The following is a 20231-nucleotide window of genomic DNA, read 5'->3' on the forward strand; positions in this document are numbered from 1 at the left end:
AAATAGAAAAAAAAGGCAGTTTGAAATACGAAAAACACACACGAAACAAAACACAGATATATATATTTCTCTTTGTCCAGACAGATATTTTCAAAGTGCAAGTTTTTTTTATCAATACGAGAGAAAAAATATTAATGAATTATATTGTGATGACTGACACAACGTTCTGTTTCCCCATCACAATTTCAAGTGGCATTTAATTTGTTTCCTTTGTTCCACTTTACTAACTCTGCAACATCTTTGTCCTCAACTTAGAGGCAATTCTACCCGTTCCTTGGCCTCCAAATCAAACCTTCCTTAACGGATTCTTATGCGTGTTTGAAGGTAAGAAAGGTGAGATAAAACGTAATTATTCCCCTCCCATCTTCCAAATAGATACTAGACCCCTTCTCCTCTCTATAAGAACTACAAACACACCGTCGAATTTTGCTGCTAGATTCTGCTACTGCTGTAGGTTTAACTCCTCCTCTGTCTCGTCTGGTTGGCATCAAGCTCACTAATTCATTTCCAATGGTACTGGTTCTGCTCCGCTCGCAGTTATTGTAGCCTCCTCTCTCCTTCTCGGAGATCTCCCCAGCCCCCTCTTGCCCCCCCTCCGCACCCCTTACCCCCAGCTCTCTTGCTTTTGCGTAGGGGATTTAACTTGTTAAGTAAATGAATACTGAAATCAGTCGGTATAATTAAACCAAACCCGTCCTGGGATCGAACGTACCAAGAGATGCTGACGGCCCGGTGGACGGCCATTAGGCGAAATCAAAGGCTGGCTGCCACAGAAAAGGGGATTTTAGGGGGTGCTTGGGGGGAGGGGGGTCACGTTGACTAAAGAGAAACTCTGTCCGCTTGCTCAGAATTCAAAATGTGCACAACGAAAGATTTTTATTACTTTTCACGGAATTCTTGTCATGCACTGTGTTAAAATTTCCTCAAGTCTTTTAGTAATAGATTTTTTCCACCGCTCTACTTTACGGAACGTGTCTCCGGTTTAATTAATTAACAACGGCTTAATTTACTATCAATTAGCGTTATTTGTAAACGTACTTTTCTTATTTTATGTCGTTTCTCTTCAACTTTCGGACAGTCGCGACGATGAGGATGAAACGGTGATGATGTAGAATTTATGGAGGGACACCTACAAAGGAATACACATGCGCATACTACAGGGTCCTAGTTAAAAGTAGCCCGGCTCCGATCAACAGTTACATGCCAAGGATCATGAAAACTGATGACCTTTAATACCTACCACGGTTCAGGTTACAATGGACTGTTCCATTTTACTGGTGCAATATAGCCGTCATTTGCCTCATAGACAAATGTCTTTGAGCCGGGCTAATTTTAACTGGGACAACCAGTAGAACTCGAACCATCAATATCGACGTCGTGAGTTGATGGCTATCTAGGATAAATTTTTTGTTCTTCAATCTGCTTTTCGAAAATGGAAAAGAAAATATCCGTAAGCTAAATGTTTTCCTGTGGCACTGGAATGTCCATGGTTCGAATCTCAAAAACTGCCGGCTGGCCTCCGTGGCGGGGTGGTTAGCACAGCGCGCTACGACGACAGTGTCCCGGGTTCAAATCCTGGCCTGGACATGGGTTTTTGTGAGTGTCCCTTCATCAATTTCATCATATCAACACTCAACCTCAACTTCGCGATTAGCCAAAAGTGGAAGAAAAGCGAAGTAAAATAAACCAAATCAATCAATCGAACACTTCGGTCTCCACCATTCCCATAAACATATTTGCTGTTACTGTCCGTTGAGGAAGGAGCACTTTGATCATACTAGCGTGTGTGTTGCAAATAAGTGATATATCTTAAAGACATAAAAAGTATTTTTTTGTAGTATGTACGATATCCATGTGGCGTATAAATTCCTCATTAAGCCCTATTATTGTATTATGCAAGTACGGTGTAAGGTCACATTGTTGCTTTATCAAAGATCTTTTTTACATTCTTTGCAGGCTTCACATTAGGCGCTGTTGATACATTCCAACACCTTGACGCGCACCTGCAGCATAAAGTAAGTGAAGATTCACACTTTTGTTTCAAAGATCAAAATAGTTCCTTTTACAGCTGTCTGGATTAGCTTCTTTTTTTTTTTTTTTTTTTTTTTTTGCCTTCCTTTCTTTCAGGCTTAAAGCTTAGCAATGATCGTTAGGCAATCTGGGAAGCATGCTCGGTATGCATGACTGTTCTAATGGGGTTCCATTGTCGAAAGATGGAAATAAGGTGTTTACGCGTACGGCTGATGATCACGAAGATGTGGCAAATCGCGGCGAAATGGTTTCCGGTACATGTGGAACTGTTGCTGGGATTTCTGTATTTTTTCTCTCTTTTTTTATCTCTGTTGGGACTAACAGGCGTAACGAAAAACGAGTTCTTCATTAAGGATGTGTTGGAACACGGGTAATTTATGTACGAGATGTAGATATCGCCATGTTCTTTATGAATGTCTGCCCTTGAATGAGTGTGAAAAGACCACCGCAACCTTATTTTGCGCCTTAGCGGTACACACAAACGTTGTGTCTTTATTTTTTTTTAAAAAAAGAAAAGCATCATTCCTTTTTTGCGGTTCCGTTCCTTATTTTTGTTTCCAAAAGCGAACCACCTATTGAAAGTTGGCCCATTTTAATGAGAAGCGTAGTTCATTAAATTATAGGTAGTTACTTCGTGCCGTTTCCTGCGCAGGCTGTTGTGGATGGCACCGAGACCGAGATGACTCTAAAAATCGAGACGAGACCTAGAAAGAGAATCGATACGAGCCCAGAGACTTAAATGTCCGGAGCGCTCGTGATCGAGACTGGCATTTACAGCTCTAGACGAGACAAGACTGAGATACTGCGGAGTCTTGGCTCGTTTCGTCCTTACACTCGGAAAAAATGTGCACCTGAGTTGCCACTAAATGTAGTGTAACACCCTAATTGCTGTAAAATAACACCTAATCGAGTGTTAAAGGCCTCCATACTTGGCGTGGTTTGACAACAAATGGTGAAACAAGACACCACAGATGGTGCTAAGCAACGCCTATTCCGCCTTAACATCGAAAGGAGTGTTCTGTTGTAACCACTTTCGGTGGCAACTCAGTTGTATGTTCTTTGGAATGTAGCAGTCGGAATCTTCTTAAATGTCCATGGAACCTATGCAATCGGATCTCCGGCACGCTATGGAATTTCTTAGATACACTAGCATTCTCCCAGCGGTTATGAAATTTTTCGTAACCACATAAACTGTAGGTGCAGTCCTGATCAGTCTCTGCGAATAAAATTCTGCGTGGACAGTACTGTACTTCAATTTCCATATAAGTTATTTACGTCACTTTTCTGCCTCTTTAGGTGAATGCGCGAGTAGTTGTCCGATTATAGCTAGGTCTCCTGAAATAAAACCAGCTATACATGATATGTCCAAAAATATAAAATAGAACCTATTTGTTGCACACGAATTTTTATCTACTCTATAGTTCTACAACTCTCAAAGGATTTTCATAAGATATTTTCATTGAACTTTGTCTGTGGAAGTTGGACAATCACAGAGGTAAAATTCAGCATTCACTCGATTTGTAACATTCAAAGTTGTAGCCACAGCCTTAATTATTCTTTATAAATGCTAATTTGATATTATTATTAGGTTTACCTGTTACACAATGTTTTTCGTGTAGTCCATGGACGGTGATAATCCAATGAGTTTAAATCTGGCGGCCTGGGGGACCATGGATTCGATTTTCCCTTTGTCATTGACACAAACCGCTAAGAGATGGAACGTTTAGGATTCGCCTAGAACACGTGGTAAATCACATATATGATACAAAGTTGGCCAGATAAAATTTTTAGTTTAGCTTACCTAACATTCGGGTAATCGAATTGTACACATACGCACATACAGTGCCTTTCACGGTCGAGGTTGCTGTGGAGCGGCGGGTAGCGCGCCGGGAGAGAGCTCATCTGCCGGCATTTACACTCATATGCACACTAAAACTCGTAACATAACACCTATTTTCCCTTACCCTCACTTGATCCTACCCAAAGTATAAAATACTTGGTCGCTAATCCCTTCTGTTGCTGTGTAGTTGCTGAAATGTGAATGCATGGCCGTTCATTCCTTTCACTTTTAGAGCTATAAATATTGTCCCTATGCAACTGTGCATTCTTAGATGTAAATATCAATTATAATGCAAGCTAAATATGGTAATTAGATATTGATAGCTATACATGACGTATCTAATTAATGACGCCTATAAGTATTATCGCCCATATCTTTAGTTTGCAAATGGTCCTAATGGGTTTTCCATTTCTCAGATAATCTCGAAAAAAATATCAAATTTAATCGAAGTTCGAAATGGAACACTTGAACACCCAAGTAATTTCGCTTCTTATATCCATTACAAAATATAAATATCTGGAATGTTCAAATAAAAACCAGAATTTCGCTGGATGTCAAGATTAACATGAACAATATGAAAATATCACACAAAACAAAATGATAAGAAAGTAGCTCTCCTCTTATTATAACGGCCAATTGAGCCAGAATACTTCAATTCCTATGATCTTTCTATCGCTTGTTGCCTCTTTTCCACTTCGCTGAACTCTTACTTTTGATAATATTTCCTTTCTCCTTGCTAAATTTCTTCAACTTTTCTAACGTTGGAAGCGGCCTCGGCGCCCACCCAGCGTCGAATGACATGAGTACCTGGGGGGGGTAAAGGCGGTCAGGGGCGTGATGCTGATCACATCACCCCCACTCACGACCGGATCAAGAAAGTGTGGGGCGTAACCCCCACACCCCTATACGCGTTCATGGCGTGGTGCTAAGCACAGGGGAGCACTTTACCTTTTTTTCCTCCTTGCTAATTTGCATATTTGTCTCGGTCGGCAGTCACACCAAACATCGAGCCTGTTGTTCAGATCCCCCTTAGAACTATGATTCTCGGCCAGATTAGCATCTGTGCATAAAGTAAATGCTAATTAGAATTCAGCAGTAAGTGACTACTCTCAAATGGCTTTCAACGCGGCGTATAAATTCAAGTAGCGCGCATCCCCTTTTCCTTTATTTTATCATTCTTTGCGCAAAGTGCGTGAAGTAAACGCATATGTCGTTCGTCATGTCGAAAAGCTCGTTCACATGCTCGATCTCAACAAACGATAATAACTTTTTTTGTATATTTTGTTTTACATTATTATCATCATTATTACTATAATCCAGGCTATCGTGATTTGCACGAAATTTTAGTTGCGATACAAAAAGATAATTTTAACGAATCTGATAAAATAAAATGGTTGCTCAGCGAAAATTGTACGTGATGATTGTCCTTATGTTACTGTAACATGGGAAATTATGCCAAACTATTTTTTTGTGTTCCAGTTGTTCAGAACATGTAGCGCCCATCTCAAAAACATTACTTTGTAAATCTTTTTATCTTGAATTTCCTGTGAATTCGTTGAACTAATGGTTCTCATGCGAAAGTCTTTAGTAGATTCTCTGCATAAAGAAGTAAAAATAAATACAGTATAAACCCATTCGTAAAAATATGTCGTGTTTACGTTCTTTCTTAGTATTCCATGAACATATTGGGGTTACTTAATTGCATACCGTTCTCACTTAAATTAATGGTTAACGATTTCGCCTATGGTAGGAATGGTACCGGATTGAGTGCCAACTGGGGACATAGATTTTTGATTTTCACCGATTTGGCTATTCTAGTCTAGAAAGTCGCCGGCCTCCGTGGCGGAGTGGTTAACATAGCGCGCTACGAAGCTAGGGATCCCGGGTTCGAATCCTGGCCTGGACATGGATGTTTGTGAGTGTCCATTCATCAATTTCTTCATATCATCACTCATCCCCATCTTCGCAAATTAGCCAAAAGTGGCAGAAGAGGCGAAGTAAAATAAAGCAAGTCAATCAATCAATCAATTAGTTTAGAAAGTCAGATACAGAGAGCTATGAATGGACTAATTGACTCTTGTGCAAGGCAACGAAAAGATCTGTGTACGCGTCGACCGTAAAAATTGTGTAGGCGTCGACCATAAAAATAGTTCGTTCGTTCGTACGTAGGTACAGTGACCGGCAATAAAAAGGGACACCTAGATCCTGAAATACTCACTTCTCTGCAAGGCGTTATGTGTGTTGCCTAACTCTACGGCGATAAGTGGATTTTAATGGCAAATTTTCAATGTTAACTTCTACCACCGCCGTAGAGGGTTTGATTTATTGAATATCGATTGAATTGGTATTTTAAATCCACTTTGTGCACAATAAGGCTAATCGGGACTGGACCTACAGTTTAAAGTAGGATCCCGCCGTAGAGGAAACTAGTATTTCAGGATCTAGGTGTTCCATTTTTATTGCCGGTGACTGTACATAATGGGATATGTGATATACAGGGTGTCATTTTAATGGCGCCCACGGACCACAGATTCGTATAGAGGACCTCAAAACAAAGAACTTTTCTCCATAACATTCTTCTCGTTGGTCCGTCGATTCGACGCTACAGCGTTCAAAAAAGGCCGCTTTGCCGCCTGGATGCTGGCAAACCCAACACAACATTTGATCGTATCTGTGACGTCATTTCCTGCGGCGAAACAGCGCACGGCAGGGTTGCAAGGCACACACAAATTTTGTGAAAAATAACAAACTACCAACCACATTATTAGCAGTAAAACCAAGCGAGAAACGCGTCCAGTAGACCAAACATCATAGCCTACCAGCCAGAAGATCAGCAGTCATCTCAGGGGAAGGGGGAAGTGAACCACCGATATGAGAAATGATAAAAACGTATTCAAAATGAAGTGTCAATATCGGATTTTGTCTCAGCCTACATGTCAAATATCAACAAGAATAAATTTTATTGGACTTACAGCTTGCATGTGGCTGTTTAAGCCCAGACATGTCAAATATTTGCAAATCTCGTTGCAAGGTTGATATCTACAAGGTTGATATCCAGATGCCTTGTACTTTTATGCTGATAACGGACGTATCCGAGGTTCACGTTGTTACATTTCGGCTAAAAAACGTACAACCACAGTAACAATATAATTATGAATCAGTAGCGAATATATTGCCCTGTTCACAGTTGTAAAGTATTACATGTGTATCCGGTGCATAGATAAACACAGTTGTCGGAGAGCTTGTATTAATACTACATGTATCCCTGTATTTTGAACCATTTTTGTCACTTGCCTCATAGTGCCCTGAATATACATTATACGTATTATGTGTTGCTTACCTCTGGAATTTTGAGTTATTTCATTTCTATTTTGTCATCTGTTCAGTGTGTCACAGACAACTAGTATCAGAAGGACGAAGTGGATAGACTTAAAATTGTAGATGCCAACTTGGTAACTAGATTTGCAAATATTTGACATTTAAGCTGACACAAAATTCGATATGACCACTTCCACTTGAATTCTATTTCATTTCTACCATTTTTGGTATCGTTTGTTTACTTCCTGTTAGGTCTCATAACGTGTCTTCTCGTTTTGTTTTACGGTACATAATGTGGCTATGTCATTTTTCACAGAATATGTGTGTTCCTGGCAACCCTGGAACGCATCGCTTCACGACGGGATATGACGTAACAAATGCAATCAAATGTTGTGTGTGGTTGCCAGAATTCAGGCGGCAAAACGGGCTTTTTTGAACGACTGTAGCGCCGAAAGAATGCACCAACGAAAAAAAAATTTACTGAGAAAAGTTGTTTGTTTTGATGTCCTCAGTACGTTTCCGTGGTCCGTGGGCGCCATTAAAATGACACCCTGTATATATATATATATATATATATATATATATATATATATATATATATATACACACACACACACACACACAATATATATGTGTATTGTGTGTGTGTGTGTTGTATATTTTATGTTGTACAAATTAAAATTATTGCTAATAAACTAACAATTACCACTGATGAAAACGGAATGTGATTCAATGCCCATGGTGTATTGAATGAATGTGCCTTTCAACTTTAAGGGCTGCGATCTCTTGTTGGGTGATAGAAGGGCTAGATTCTCTAGATGTTGGCGCGTCGTGAAGTCAAAAGCGAGGATCTCGCTGATCTGCGTAAAGTCGTAACGGCAGGTATGTGATTTAGACCTGAATAATTTGTAAATACTTCGGAAATCCTCATCAAAGAGGATGTAGCCCATTATGCAAATAGGTGAATATTATGCTCGACCATGTTTGCATCCAATTCCATAACGCAGGGGGCAAACGTATACTTCGCTGGGTAACTTCCGTTGTTGGTTGTCTTCCTTGCTTCTGGCGCATTAGCTCGTGGGCCATCGGGAAGTCACTCTCATTGAGGGAAAGCATTTGCGGATTTTCCCCTCACTGGCTCGTCAAAGACCACCATGTCGCTGACAATCAACTGCCCCAGAAGCAATGAAGCCAAACAACAACAAACAACGGATGTCCGACAAAGCGGCCAGAAGGGTTTACGACATCGAGGATCAAAATTCAACAGTGCGAGAAACTCAATCAATCAAGGTATAATTATTTACGCCTGGGGAAAAAAAGACAGAGAACGCAGCTTAATCTGTTAAAGAGCAAAGTAAAACAGAAGCTATTTTTAATCAAGATATTGTGACTCAACACGCAAGGTCATCATCAACTATAGTTTGTCAATTTTTTATTTTATTTTTTATTTATGTTTTCTGCAGTCTTGGTTAATCGGAACGTTGAGAATGGTGATAAATTGTTATATTATTTTAAGTCGATTTTTCTACCCTTGGTGTAAATTGCTACGATGAGGATGCAAGCTGCATTGATGAAACGGTTGAATAAACACATAGAGTGGAATTTATCTGTTATCTCGCTCCCTATATAATACTAACCGTGTGGTCGATTTGGCTCTACATTCACCACTGCACATGTCCTAAAATGGCACTTAAAACCATCTACGATTAAAATACATTAAAAGTGCCCAATTTTATTGCATTCTGGCGTCTCCTCTTCTTACTTCATCCTTACTCTATTATGCGAAATATCGCTAAGCAGGCGCTATCTCAGAAGTGAACACCAAGACTACGTGTATTGTTGCCTACTCTTAATTTGTTCCATTTCCTCACTAGTTTCTAATACCCGAAGTACTAATACTTAAAATCGATTTCAAAACTTTTCCACGCGTCTTATACTCTCTTTGTTCATAAACAACCTAAATGTTGTTTCATTTTAACAACTTCATATATTGTTTCGCTTCAAAATTTGAGATGAATATTTTACATTAGCTTTATGACTCTGTTGTTCCAGAAAATTTCGTTTCTTCTTGTACAATATGCCTTGTTTTAAATCAGTTCGTGAAACCAGATGTGAGACCATTCTATTACTTTTTTATTTATCGATAGAAATAATAATTTAGTCCACAGCACTGATAAAATTCAACAATTTGGCCCACTTCCATTACATTTAGAAAAATCCAACCACATGTTTTGTTTTTCCAGAATCCTGTTTCCAAACTGTTTCCCCCCCGATATTCTATTCTAAAAGGTGTCACCTTTAACTACCTGGCTGCCGTAGAGGCAACCTTTTTCTTCGGGAATTCTAATCTGATTATTGAATTAAAAACCTGCAATAATTACTCTCAATTTATCTATGACGTTATCTTAGTTACGATTGCAGAGTCACTGTACTCAAAGAATTGTTCACAATGGATCTTGTAAGTCAACTCTCCAGAAAACCCTTGTAGGCGGAAAGCAGGATAAAGATGCCTCCAAGACTAGCAGCAGAACGCCCTGGATGTTCTGCTAAGTAGTGGGTGTGGCACATGTCACCCTACACCATCCTCGCATGTTGCCTGAGGATTTTTCGTCGTAAATAGAAGACGGGATTACTTGCCAAGAAACTGAACTGGCAAAGTAGTTGTTTTTCAAGTCATTAGCGCAGAAAGTGAAACAAAACACAGTACAAATTAATATGTCGTAACTTATTTTTCATTCTAGTTATTTTACTTCAGTTTTCTATCCTAGGTTAATTGCTAATATAATACTCACTGAATAAGAATGTAGAAATGCCCACAGAAACATCCATGTTCCATTCAGAAGTCGAATCCAAGGGAGTGTAAGGAGTTGTAGAGACAATCAAATGCAAACCATTCTTCCACATAGTTCACCCGCCTATGTCCTTGGCGGAGTGGTTAGCACAGCGCGCTACAAAGCCAGGGGTCTCTGGTTTGAATTCCGGTCTAGGCATGGATGGTTGTTGCGATTACCCAAAAGTGGCAGAAAAGCGACGCTAAAACACAAAAATCAAATCAAAATCAATACCCTGGACTGCATTTTGCAGACTAACGCCTTTGACGTCTGGACCTTCAGCAAGCATAATCTGTGAGGTTCTTGTTGTGTTGTCCCTCTATGTTTGTGATCGTCCCTACACCCACCTCATCTTCGCGATTAGCCAAAAGTGGCAGAAAAGCGAAGAAAAATAAAACAAATGAAGCAATCGAATTCTGGGCTCTATCTCTCTTGTACTACACCATATAAATAATATCTATGGTACACCTTCTTCGAACATGCACCATCTGTTGATGAAAATCGAAAACTGATTATTGTTTGGAAAGCTTACTCGATGGAGAAGTGCAAACATCCAAGCCCGAAATGAATGTCCCAGAGAGTGTAATTTTGTAGAAAAGATGACGAGGGGACGTGCCGTCTCAATGTATCCCTTTCAGAGTTCTCCAGATTCCTTTTTCCTTATTCATTGGGACGGATATCCTTGCGTGGTATGCAACACGCCAAATGCTGTGTGATTTGTGTTGCCTGACTTTATAGGCCTAAATTCTTCTGCCCGTGATGGTACATACGAACAACTATGTTCTTCAGGCAGTCGGTTCCATTGTCGTGTATTTTTGTGCCGTAAATGTTCCTTTCCTTAATTGGTTATTTTACGTTGCTTTTCTTCCTCTGGGTTAACAGCGACGATGAGGATGACTGATGAACTGTTGGAATGGATGATGGGACAGACAGAATGATGAATGCGTGCCTTATCCAGGGTTCGAACCTGAGTCGTGTGCCTTTAGCGAGTACGTTGACCACTACGCTATGTAGGCTGATTGGAACATAAATATAAATGAGAAATAAACGTTCAGAGGACGTCAAGGCGAGTAACATTTTCTTTATCACGTTTTACTCGGTAAGGTAGCCCTCAAAAAACGGCAATTGTTATGCTGCAGGTATGCAACCACGCGGCACAAATTAAGGTTTGCCGTTAATCTGTGTCGTGTGCTTTATACATAAAAATACTTTTTGTAGCCATAATAAATCTCAATAATATTGTATTCGTTTTCTAGGATTAGTAGAGATATCAAGTAAACGAGTTACTGAGAAATACTAGTTTTCCAATAGCAGAAACAAATACCTACGATAAGAAACTTGACAATTAATAACGAAAGATCGCAAGGAATGTATTTTCCCTCTGCTAGAATTTGAAATAGGTGTAAAAGTGCCTAATTATTTTTCAAGGGTAAACGGACACAGAAAGTACATAAAAGTTTTGACTCCAAATGATTGTAATGCACCTAGATGCATCAAAGGAACCAATACTACACGTTCAGCTACATCAATGAATGCACTGAAATGCATTAAGTTTTCCTTGATGCATTTTTAGATCTCTGTGTGCCCAAAGAATTAAGGACACAGTATTGTGGTAGTAATAATTCAGAAACAACTATTGATAGCGTGCTGCAAGAATATTAGTCAAAACTGATATGAAAATAACGAACATTTCCTTCTTTTTTAAGAATTGTTATTCTTCGTTCTGGATCTTTGGACTGAGATCCCTATGCAGTCATTGCTTCAGTTAAAATATAGACGTTGAAGCTTGTAGGAGGCTGAATTCGAAGTAGAAGAAACAAACTTTTGACCAACCAGGACAATAACAGAGTGTGACAAAATGTGCAGTGGTCCCCTCAAAGACTGCCCAGAAGGTAAGTATACGGCTTGAGGCAGGAGAAGTGAAGTGAAATACGGTTTAGTCGTGGAAGAATGCTTTTGCAGTCTGACAAAAGTGCTTACTAGGCGGACGCTCGGGAAACAAGTCAATCCTTTCAAAGATCCAATCGTTGGTCTAGTAAGCTTCAACAACAGAAGTTTATATATTTCTCTCTTATTGTAGCAATGCACTAAATCAATACGGTTAGTTAAAGGCGTTTTCTTCTTCCCCAAAACGTTTTCTTCGTGTTTGACCGATGGTGGATCTAAGCAGCGGGACTAGCTTCCTTCTCATCCACTGACAAATGTGTTCTGTCGCTTTTATCTATTGCTTCCAATAAATTTATTTCCTCGTGTCTAGTAAACCTATATCCATTTCTAACTTTTTCTTTTGCACACCAATATGGGGACGTGCACTTGTTTATCGAACAGAAAATCTGACGTTTCTTTTTCCTGTCAGGTGACCTTAGATATGCAACTGCCTACTTATAGTGATTTGTTGTGACGATGGTTCGTAGAACTATTAACGGCTGGTCCTGACGTTATGAATGACAGCAATCACCGCATTAAATAGTAAAATTATATATTTTTTTTTAAATAATGTGGAAATATCACTTATTTCCTTTTTGGTTTTGATAATGTGGGACAAGAGCCTCGTGGTTTCGGCCCATACCTTCTTCATATGAAGATTCTCGGTTTCTATCCCCAGTGAGGGTACAACATTTCAGTAGATCAGATCCCAAGTAAAACTGTAGAACCTATTTTGATTAGATGATTCTGGTAGATGTTTCCATTGAGAATTTGCTTTTAAAATCCACTTATCGCCATAGAGTTAGGCAACACACATAACGCCTTGCAGGAAAGCGAGTATTCCAGGATCTAGGTGTCCCATTTTTATTGCCGGTGGCTGTACATAGCTGTACTAAATATATTTTCTACTGTTACGGCGGCCGATTCTCATGCTGGCAAGGGAAGTGGGGAATACGCAGCAGACCAACCAGACAACAGCGGTGGCGCCGAGAGTTACGACGCGGCGGGAGGAAGTATTACGTGAACCTCGTTCTACAGGCTCCTGCGTTTCTTATCGTGCTGGATTGGTCGCTTCCCCTCTCCCCACTTCCCTTGACAGCATGAGGATCGGCTGCCGTAGCAGCAGAAAAGTGATAAATGATCCCACTGCCAGAAAGAAGTACGATCTTCTCCTATTGTGTGCATGTGGTTTTCCTTGTAATATTTTCTTGGCAATTACGACAGTTTTGAACTTTTAAAAATATCAAAAATAATTTCATTACAGGTGGCAGGAACTTATAGGAAATTACTCTTTCTCGTATAATTTGATAATTTAAATTTACCTCAATACATTTTTTTGTATATCTAAATTTTCTAACTTTGTCACTTTTCTCCCACTTTTAAGCTAATTACGGCGATGGTTAAATGAAATTGCTGGATCGACTCCACGTGTCTAGGTTAGGATCCTAACCCGAAACCTTCGGTGACGAAATCTTCAATAGGCCATTGAACAAGCTCTTCTAATGCTTACAATAAGAATGAGCCGACCTCCGTGGCAGAGTGGCTAGCGTAGCACGCGACGACGCCAGAGGTACCGGCTTCGAATCTCGGCCTGGGCATAGGTGTTCCTTGCGAATGTCCTTTCATCAATTTCATCACCCATCCTCATCTTCGCGATTAGCCAAAAGTGAAGGAAAAGCGAAATAAAATAAATCAAATCAATCACTCTTATTTATTTCTAACATTGAGTTTACGAATTTATATAATGTGTGAATTAATGCCATTCAGTGCTAAAATTCAGGTGTACGTAAGAAAACAGGCTTAAGTTAATATTTTTGCAAACTTTATCCTTAGTATTTCAAACAATTGTATTTCATCTTTGAGTTAACACTTATTTGCACACATTTCAATCCAGTGGTTTTGTTCGTAAACGATTTATTTACATTTCGATTGGTGTTTAGAGCTTATTTTAGTTGCGAGTTGTAGGCAAATTTCTTTCCTTTGTAATAGCTTCATCATTCGCGATCGTATATACCATCACTTTCTGCAATTAGCTCTGACGAATAGAAATGCCTGGGGCTATTTTTTGTTTTTTCAAAAGTAAGATAAATATTAAACACACGAAGGAGCATGTTTCAAGGTCACCAATTTCGAGCGAAATTCATTTTTGAAAAGCACCTTACACATTCTCCGAACAGCGAACCCGGCATATAGCTGCAATTATCGTCTGACATGCCTTCAGCCAAATTTTTAGATTCACTTCATTTCTGGCGGTAAAGCCTCTTCTTAGCACAGCTTTAGGCTACCGAAATACCTGATTTGTCTTCGTAACCGAGGTTGATCCACTGGTAGTGTGCAGACCCTCCGAGGGAGGAGGATATTAATATTAATATTACGGTTGGCAAATTGCAAATTCTGCCGTCTCTGAACTTCTCAACTTTTGCGGGAAGCGATGATGAAGACAAGTGGCTAAGCAGAGAAATTGGTATTCGTTTTATCGGGTGTGTATATACAAATCAAGAGGAACGTGATTTACTTGTGTCTTAAGATATTGCAGAGTGAGGAGTAATTAAGCTGGGATCCGAAGCGAGAAAGGAGTCGGGCGGTTTAACTGTTTCCCTCTGTAGGAGACAGTTAAAGGGGACAGGAACATCAATACTCAATTTCTTCATTGATGTTGTCCCAGAGGAGACTTTTCGTGTGATTGCTTGCCAAACAAGGGCTGTCATGCTGAAAATGTTTAAATAAATACCTGTAAACTCCCCCAGAATTTGTATTCTAAAACAAATCAATTGACTTAGAAGCTTGTTTCAACTGCAGGAAGGGAAAGCAATGAAAGCAACCACACTAGTTAAACTTGGATTAATTATTAACAGTATTTTGATTACCCTCAGTTTCTCTGTAAATTTACCTTCTATGTTGGTAAGCATGTTGATAGCTAATGTCATCCTAATCGGTGAGAAGTATTTGCATTCAATATCCGGAAATTCCCAAACACGGATAATGTGATCACGAATGCTCTACTAATAAATGTGCATTATTAATGGGAGTGTAATGTTTAATCTTGTGGACATGTGGAACAAGGAAGAGAAGGTTCTGGCAGGGAAACACTGATGATATGAGACCCAAGGGGAAACAAGAAGGTGTTACAAAGAGAATTGCAAATTAAACTTGGAAGCAATTGGCTTCGATAATATAAACTTGGCCAGCTGAGTGACATTACGCTGTTCCCAGGGAAGATCCAGAATGCATGACGAGCTCCTTCTTAATACTGAAATATTGATTGATTTTGTTTATTTTACTTCACATTTCTGCCGCTTTCGGTTGACCGCGAAGTTGAAGATGAGTGATGACAGGGCGAAATTGATGAACGGACGCTTACAAGGAACACTCATGTCCAGGCCGGGATTCGAACCCGGAACCCCTGGCGTCGTAGCGCGCTTTGCTATCCTCTCCTCAATCCTGAAATATATTGATTGATTTGGTTTATTTTAATTAACTTTTCTGCCACTTTTGGTTAATCACAAAGATGAGGATGAGTGACGATATGACGGAATTGATGCAGGGACATCCACAACAAAACTCTTGCCAGGGCGGGATTCGAACCCGGACCTCTGGCGTGGCAGCGCGACCACACACTAGATGTATAAGATATCAGTTAATCCTTTCGAGTAACACCTCCCCAATACCGTAATGGTAACGTCCTCCCCTTGTAATCAAAGGATCACTGTTCGATAACCGGTGGAGACGCATAGTGGTTGAAATCTCTCTTTAAACTGTAGGTCCAGTCATGATTTAAATCAAAATCTAAATATTTTCCGGTAACGGTAACTCTTACTCAGTTACTTTGTATTTTCTTTACGTTTTCAAATCGGTCAGATTTTATCTATATCTTGAATCATTGTCTTGGCTGAAAGGATAGGTAAATTAATGACTACAGCCGGATTGCGCACACTTTTCCGGTTTTATCAGTGGTATCTGATAAGCCGTTGACAAGCTGTCACAACGTACAGGATTGCACACGAAAAAATGAGGCGATATTGTCAGATGTAAAATGTTCTCAAGCCGTTCTCACTTCTGTTGTGTTTGTTTCTGTGTGTGTGTGCAGTCATTAACCTAACCTAACCTAACCTAACTTTTGAGTTTGAGTAAATTGGTATGAAAATTGTATCTTGAAAACATCAATAGTGACTTACTGTATTATGTACTACATTGGTATGAAAATTTTATCTTGACTTGCTACATTTACTGGTCAAATTATATTTTTTATTTAATCCTTAAGAGATTTACTATTTTATTTCAAATTTCTCTCTCTCTTCTTGTCTAAAGAAAAAAAAAAGGTTTTGCGCACAGACTTGAAAGTTATCAAAAGTGGAAACGTTCGATCAAAATCTGTGCTCAAAACAGGTCAGTGAGATTTGTGCGCAATTCTGGATCTAAAGTGTGCGCAATTCGGTCGCGGCGGAATTAATGATTGATAAGATTGTGAAAAAAATGTTACAATTTTATTCCCAAAATCGCCACTGCAGGTGCCACATTTATTTTTATTTTACAGCCCCAAGGACACACCTAAAGCCTATAATCCTGGATATGACAAAGCTTCTTACTTCAACAATAATTAAGAAAATTATGATTTGCTAAACAGAAAAAGATTGTTAATATTCATTTTCAAGTATGGGATTTACTTTCAATATTATTACATCATATTTTTATATTTAAATTATATTAAGATAATTATAATTTAATGAAAATTAATGTTTATGTCTTTAGTGAAGAATAACAAAAACCTGTTTGCAATTCATGCATGAAATATGTTACTCGAGTTACAGTTTATCTAGAATAAAGTAACACTTAAGGTAACTTAGTTATCTTTTACAATAACTGTTTATACGGTAACCTTGAACGGTACATTTCTCATAAAATATCCACTAAGATCATTTGATTACTAGATCGAATTAGCTATAACATTCGCAATAAATACAATAAAATTTACTGCGAATCGTGATGTCACCTGCTTTCTTATTTGCTCTTTACTGTAGATTTTAATGTTCATCCTACAAATAAGCATCTAAATTAGTACCAGAAAATATTCATTGGCAACCTTGATAAAAGTAGCATAGAAGGCAAGTAGAAACCAATTTTCGTCTGTAATCATGAATATGATTATTTTAATAAGAATGGTAGTGACAGTTAACAGTAGTGGCACGGATAGTGGTGGTAATAATAATAATAGCAGTGACCAGAAGGTTCCGCGGTCGAGTCCTGGCATGGGCTTTGTATTCGTTTTTAAATTACTCTTCATTTATCCATTATCCGCCCTCGTGACGATGAGCCAAAATTGGAAGAAAAGTGAAGCAAAAGAAGAAATATACAACATTTATACGACGATTTCCAAGTTACTGTAAGTCAAAGCCAAGCGCCAAATTTTAGATGTACCGTTTAACTGTAAAATCTGTGAAAGAGTGTAATGGTGTATAAATTTAGAAAAAGAAGCATTCTCCTAATTAGATAAAAAAAAAAAAAAACAATACAACAGGCACAGCTATTTTAAGTAGCTTGAGTACATTTCCAAGTTACGTGATAGAAAACAGGTCTTACCTTACTAACGTAAAACCAGTCCGTCGGACGTCTTTGAAGAAGCTCTTTGACCTTTTTTCAGGCAATTTCCTAAGTGACAGGTGTCTAGCAAGCTTTATATTTTAATCACGAAACTTGAGAAACACCCTGCACATAATATGCGAATTATTACATGAACAATCCTTTCTGTTTCGTAAATCACTGCATTAGTATTTTTGTTGGCAGTTCTGGCAGTCTCCCATTCCACCCAAGGACCTTAAACGCTTACCACTGAACATCGTAAAACATCTTTTGCGCATTGAGGCAACGCAGATATTCTTGCCTTAAATACGATTCGAAAGTAAAAAAACTAGTTGTTTTAAAATACTTCACGGAATTGGGCTTCTCGAAAACCGGTCGCGTAGCTGTATATCTTGCGTAATTTTTCGTTTCTTCCTTTTCTTCGTGTCGTTTTTCCTTCCTTCCTGTCTTTTCTGCAACCTGTTTGTCTTGCTCCCTGCGCCTTTTACGAGGCAGATAGCATACGCTTTGGATTAGATACCGTAGGCAAGGTACACAGGGAGGAGAAGAAAGGGCTTGCAGCTTGGAGTACAAATATCGGAATGTACAACCCCGGCAGATTGCCAATGTGCCCAATTCGACCTTCTAATGTGGCCGCTGGTTTAATGGGTGGGAAATAACTTGTTCCCGGCAAGAAACCGCGCAAGAAAATGTACTCTGGACTAGGAGGCGGAGGACAAGGAGGTTTTTCCGGGTAAAAAGTTGTGCTGTCAACGGGTTGGAAACTCGTGAAGCATCTCGGCCCTCAACAATGGGAGAAATAGGTCTTCTCCAGGTCTTCTCCGACGGTTGAATATTGCATTGTACGTGTCAACAACTTGTCTCGGAAGCGGGTCTACTCTTGCAAATAATGAAATGAGCCTGTACGTCTTTTAATGTAACGAAAGAGCAAGATGCAGCAAAACGCCAAGCTAACGATAGCCCGTTCTGTTTCTAACAGGTTATATTTCAATTCCAGTTGAATGTCTCGTGTAAAGTTACACACATTTTAGTGGTTTGAAAGAGATTTCAGCTAACCAGTGACGGAAATGCACATGCTGTTCATGTAACACTCTTCACTGAAAACATTCTAAACAAGGAATGTAAAACTTATACTCTGTCCCGGGAATCTGTGGAGCAAGGCCGCGCATAACAGAAGAGAAGGGGAGAAAGCGAGTGAGCGGAGCAAAGCAGTTCGCGCTTCTGCAAATGGCCGGTAGCAGCACTCATTTGAAGGGACACTTATTCCCTGTACCAGCTAACTGTAGACCAGGCGAACGAGAACAAGTCTCTGCGCAAGTAGTGACGCAAGACGACTCCACCAATGAACAGTGAGCTACTGGAGTTACCCGTTTTCCCTGCTTCGCATTGGCTTTCACCACTCGATTTCCCTCCTTCTCTGCCGCTATGCGCAGCCCTGCTCTATAGTTAGCTGGGACAGGGTATACAAATAACACCTATGCCAGGCTGGGATTCGAACACAAAACCCCTTGTGTCGTAGCGCTCTGTGATAACCTTTCCGCCATGGAGCTCTGCGAGGAGTATTCCCAAAATTTGTGTACAAAGTATATTTAACATATGTTCTTACGTGTTATATGTCGTGCTGTGCGTGTTTGTGCGTATATTCGAACATAATTTCTTGCATGAACAAAACGCAGCCTAAGCCTTTTGTGATTAGAGGTTTTAATCCTTTGTAGAAGTGCAAATTATAATAATAGCAAATAAATGCATGTTGTTAAATTATCGTATAAGACCGACCAGCTTTTATATCGTGAATTTTTCTGAATAACTTTTTCCTCGCCGATGCCTCATTTCAACGGTTCATGCGCTCGAATAATGACGATTTTAACTTTATGTATGCGACCACGCAGCACAGATTCACGTTTTCCGTGATTTCGCTTGCAAACTAGACGCCCAGTTGAGCAGAAGCGGAGCGAAAGACACGACAGAAGCGGTGTTGAGGAGATTACATGCAATCAAGTGCAAGCTTGCACACTAAGGTTGTAGCGGGGTGAAACGAAGAGGCCTAGGCGAAATTCTTCCGCTGGTAAACCCTTGGGACTCTTGGAGGCGAAAACTTCTCTTCACTCTGCTTCCGCTCCAATTGGCGTGGGGTTGCGGAAGGAGCGAGGAAATTTTTAACCTCGGCACTCTCGTCATTTTCAGTGTGTCCCAGTGAGACCATTTATATTGTTCAAGTGAGTCGTAGCCAGGATTTGAAAGCAATAGCCTGCTTCGTCTGTAGTTTCGAACGACAATCAGAAACGGTAAACTGATCAAATGCAACATTTTCCTTCGGAGTGTAAGGGGGTTACCCTTTCTTAAGACACTTGAATGTCAACCTCTCTCCACGTAATACACGCTGGACTGCACTTTGCAGACTAACGAGTCTTTGGTGTTTTGGGATCTTAACCAGTATAATCCTCCCCTGTGGGTTTGTGATAGCCTTTCGTCAATTTCTTTTTATCCCTATTCATCCTTATCTTCGCGATTAGCCAAACGTGACAGAAAAGCGAAGTGAAATAAATCAAACTAAAGCAAAAATATTCTTTTCACATTTAACCTTCATGCGTGGTCTCTTTTCAGATTAAAAAATGCGCACTTTTCCAGAAGTTACTCTCTAAGATTTGATTTGATTTTTGTTACTTAGCATAGCTTTTCTTCCACTTTTGTCTAATTGCGACGACGAG

The 20231-nt window shown here is 39.6% G+C and overlaps 1 protein-coding gene across 2 annotated transcripts in view; it reads left to right on the forward strand.

Moving 5' to 3' along the window:
• The window catches only part of FoxP (forkhead box transcription factor P), a 1057401-nt gene that overhangs the window by 404992 nt on the left and 632178 nt on the right, over positions 1-20231 (forward strand). For both annotated transcript variants that reach the window (XM_083117436.1, XM_083117437.1), the window contains one exon: positions 1957-2015. The gene's annotated coding sequence lies outside the window, so the exon portion shown is untranslated. The remainder of the gene's footprint in view (positions 1-1956; positions 2016-20231) is intronic.

This window comes from Lepisma saccharinum, chromosome 2 (genome assembly GCF_977018435.1).
Source record: "Lepisma saccharinum chromosome 2, izLepSacc3.1, whole genome shotgun sequence".
NCBI lineage: Eukaryota > Metazoa > Arthropoda > Insecta > Zygentoma > Lepismatidae > Lepisma > Lepisma saccharinum.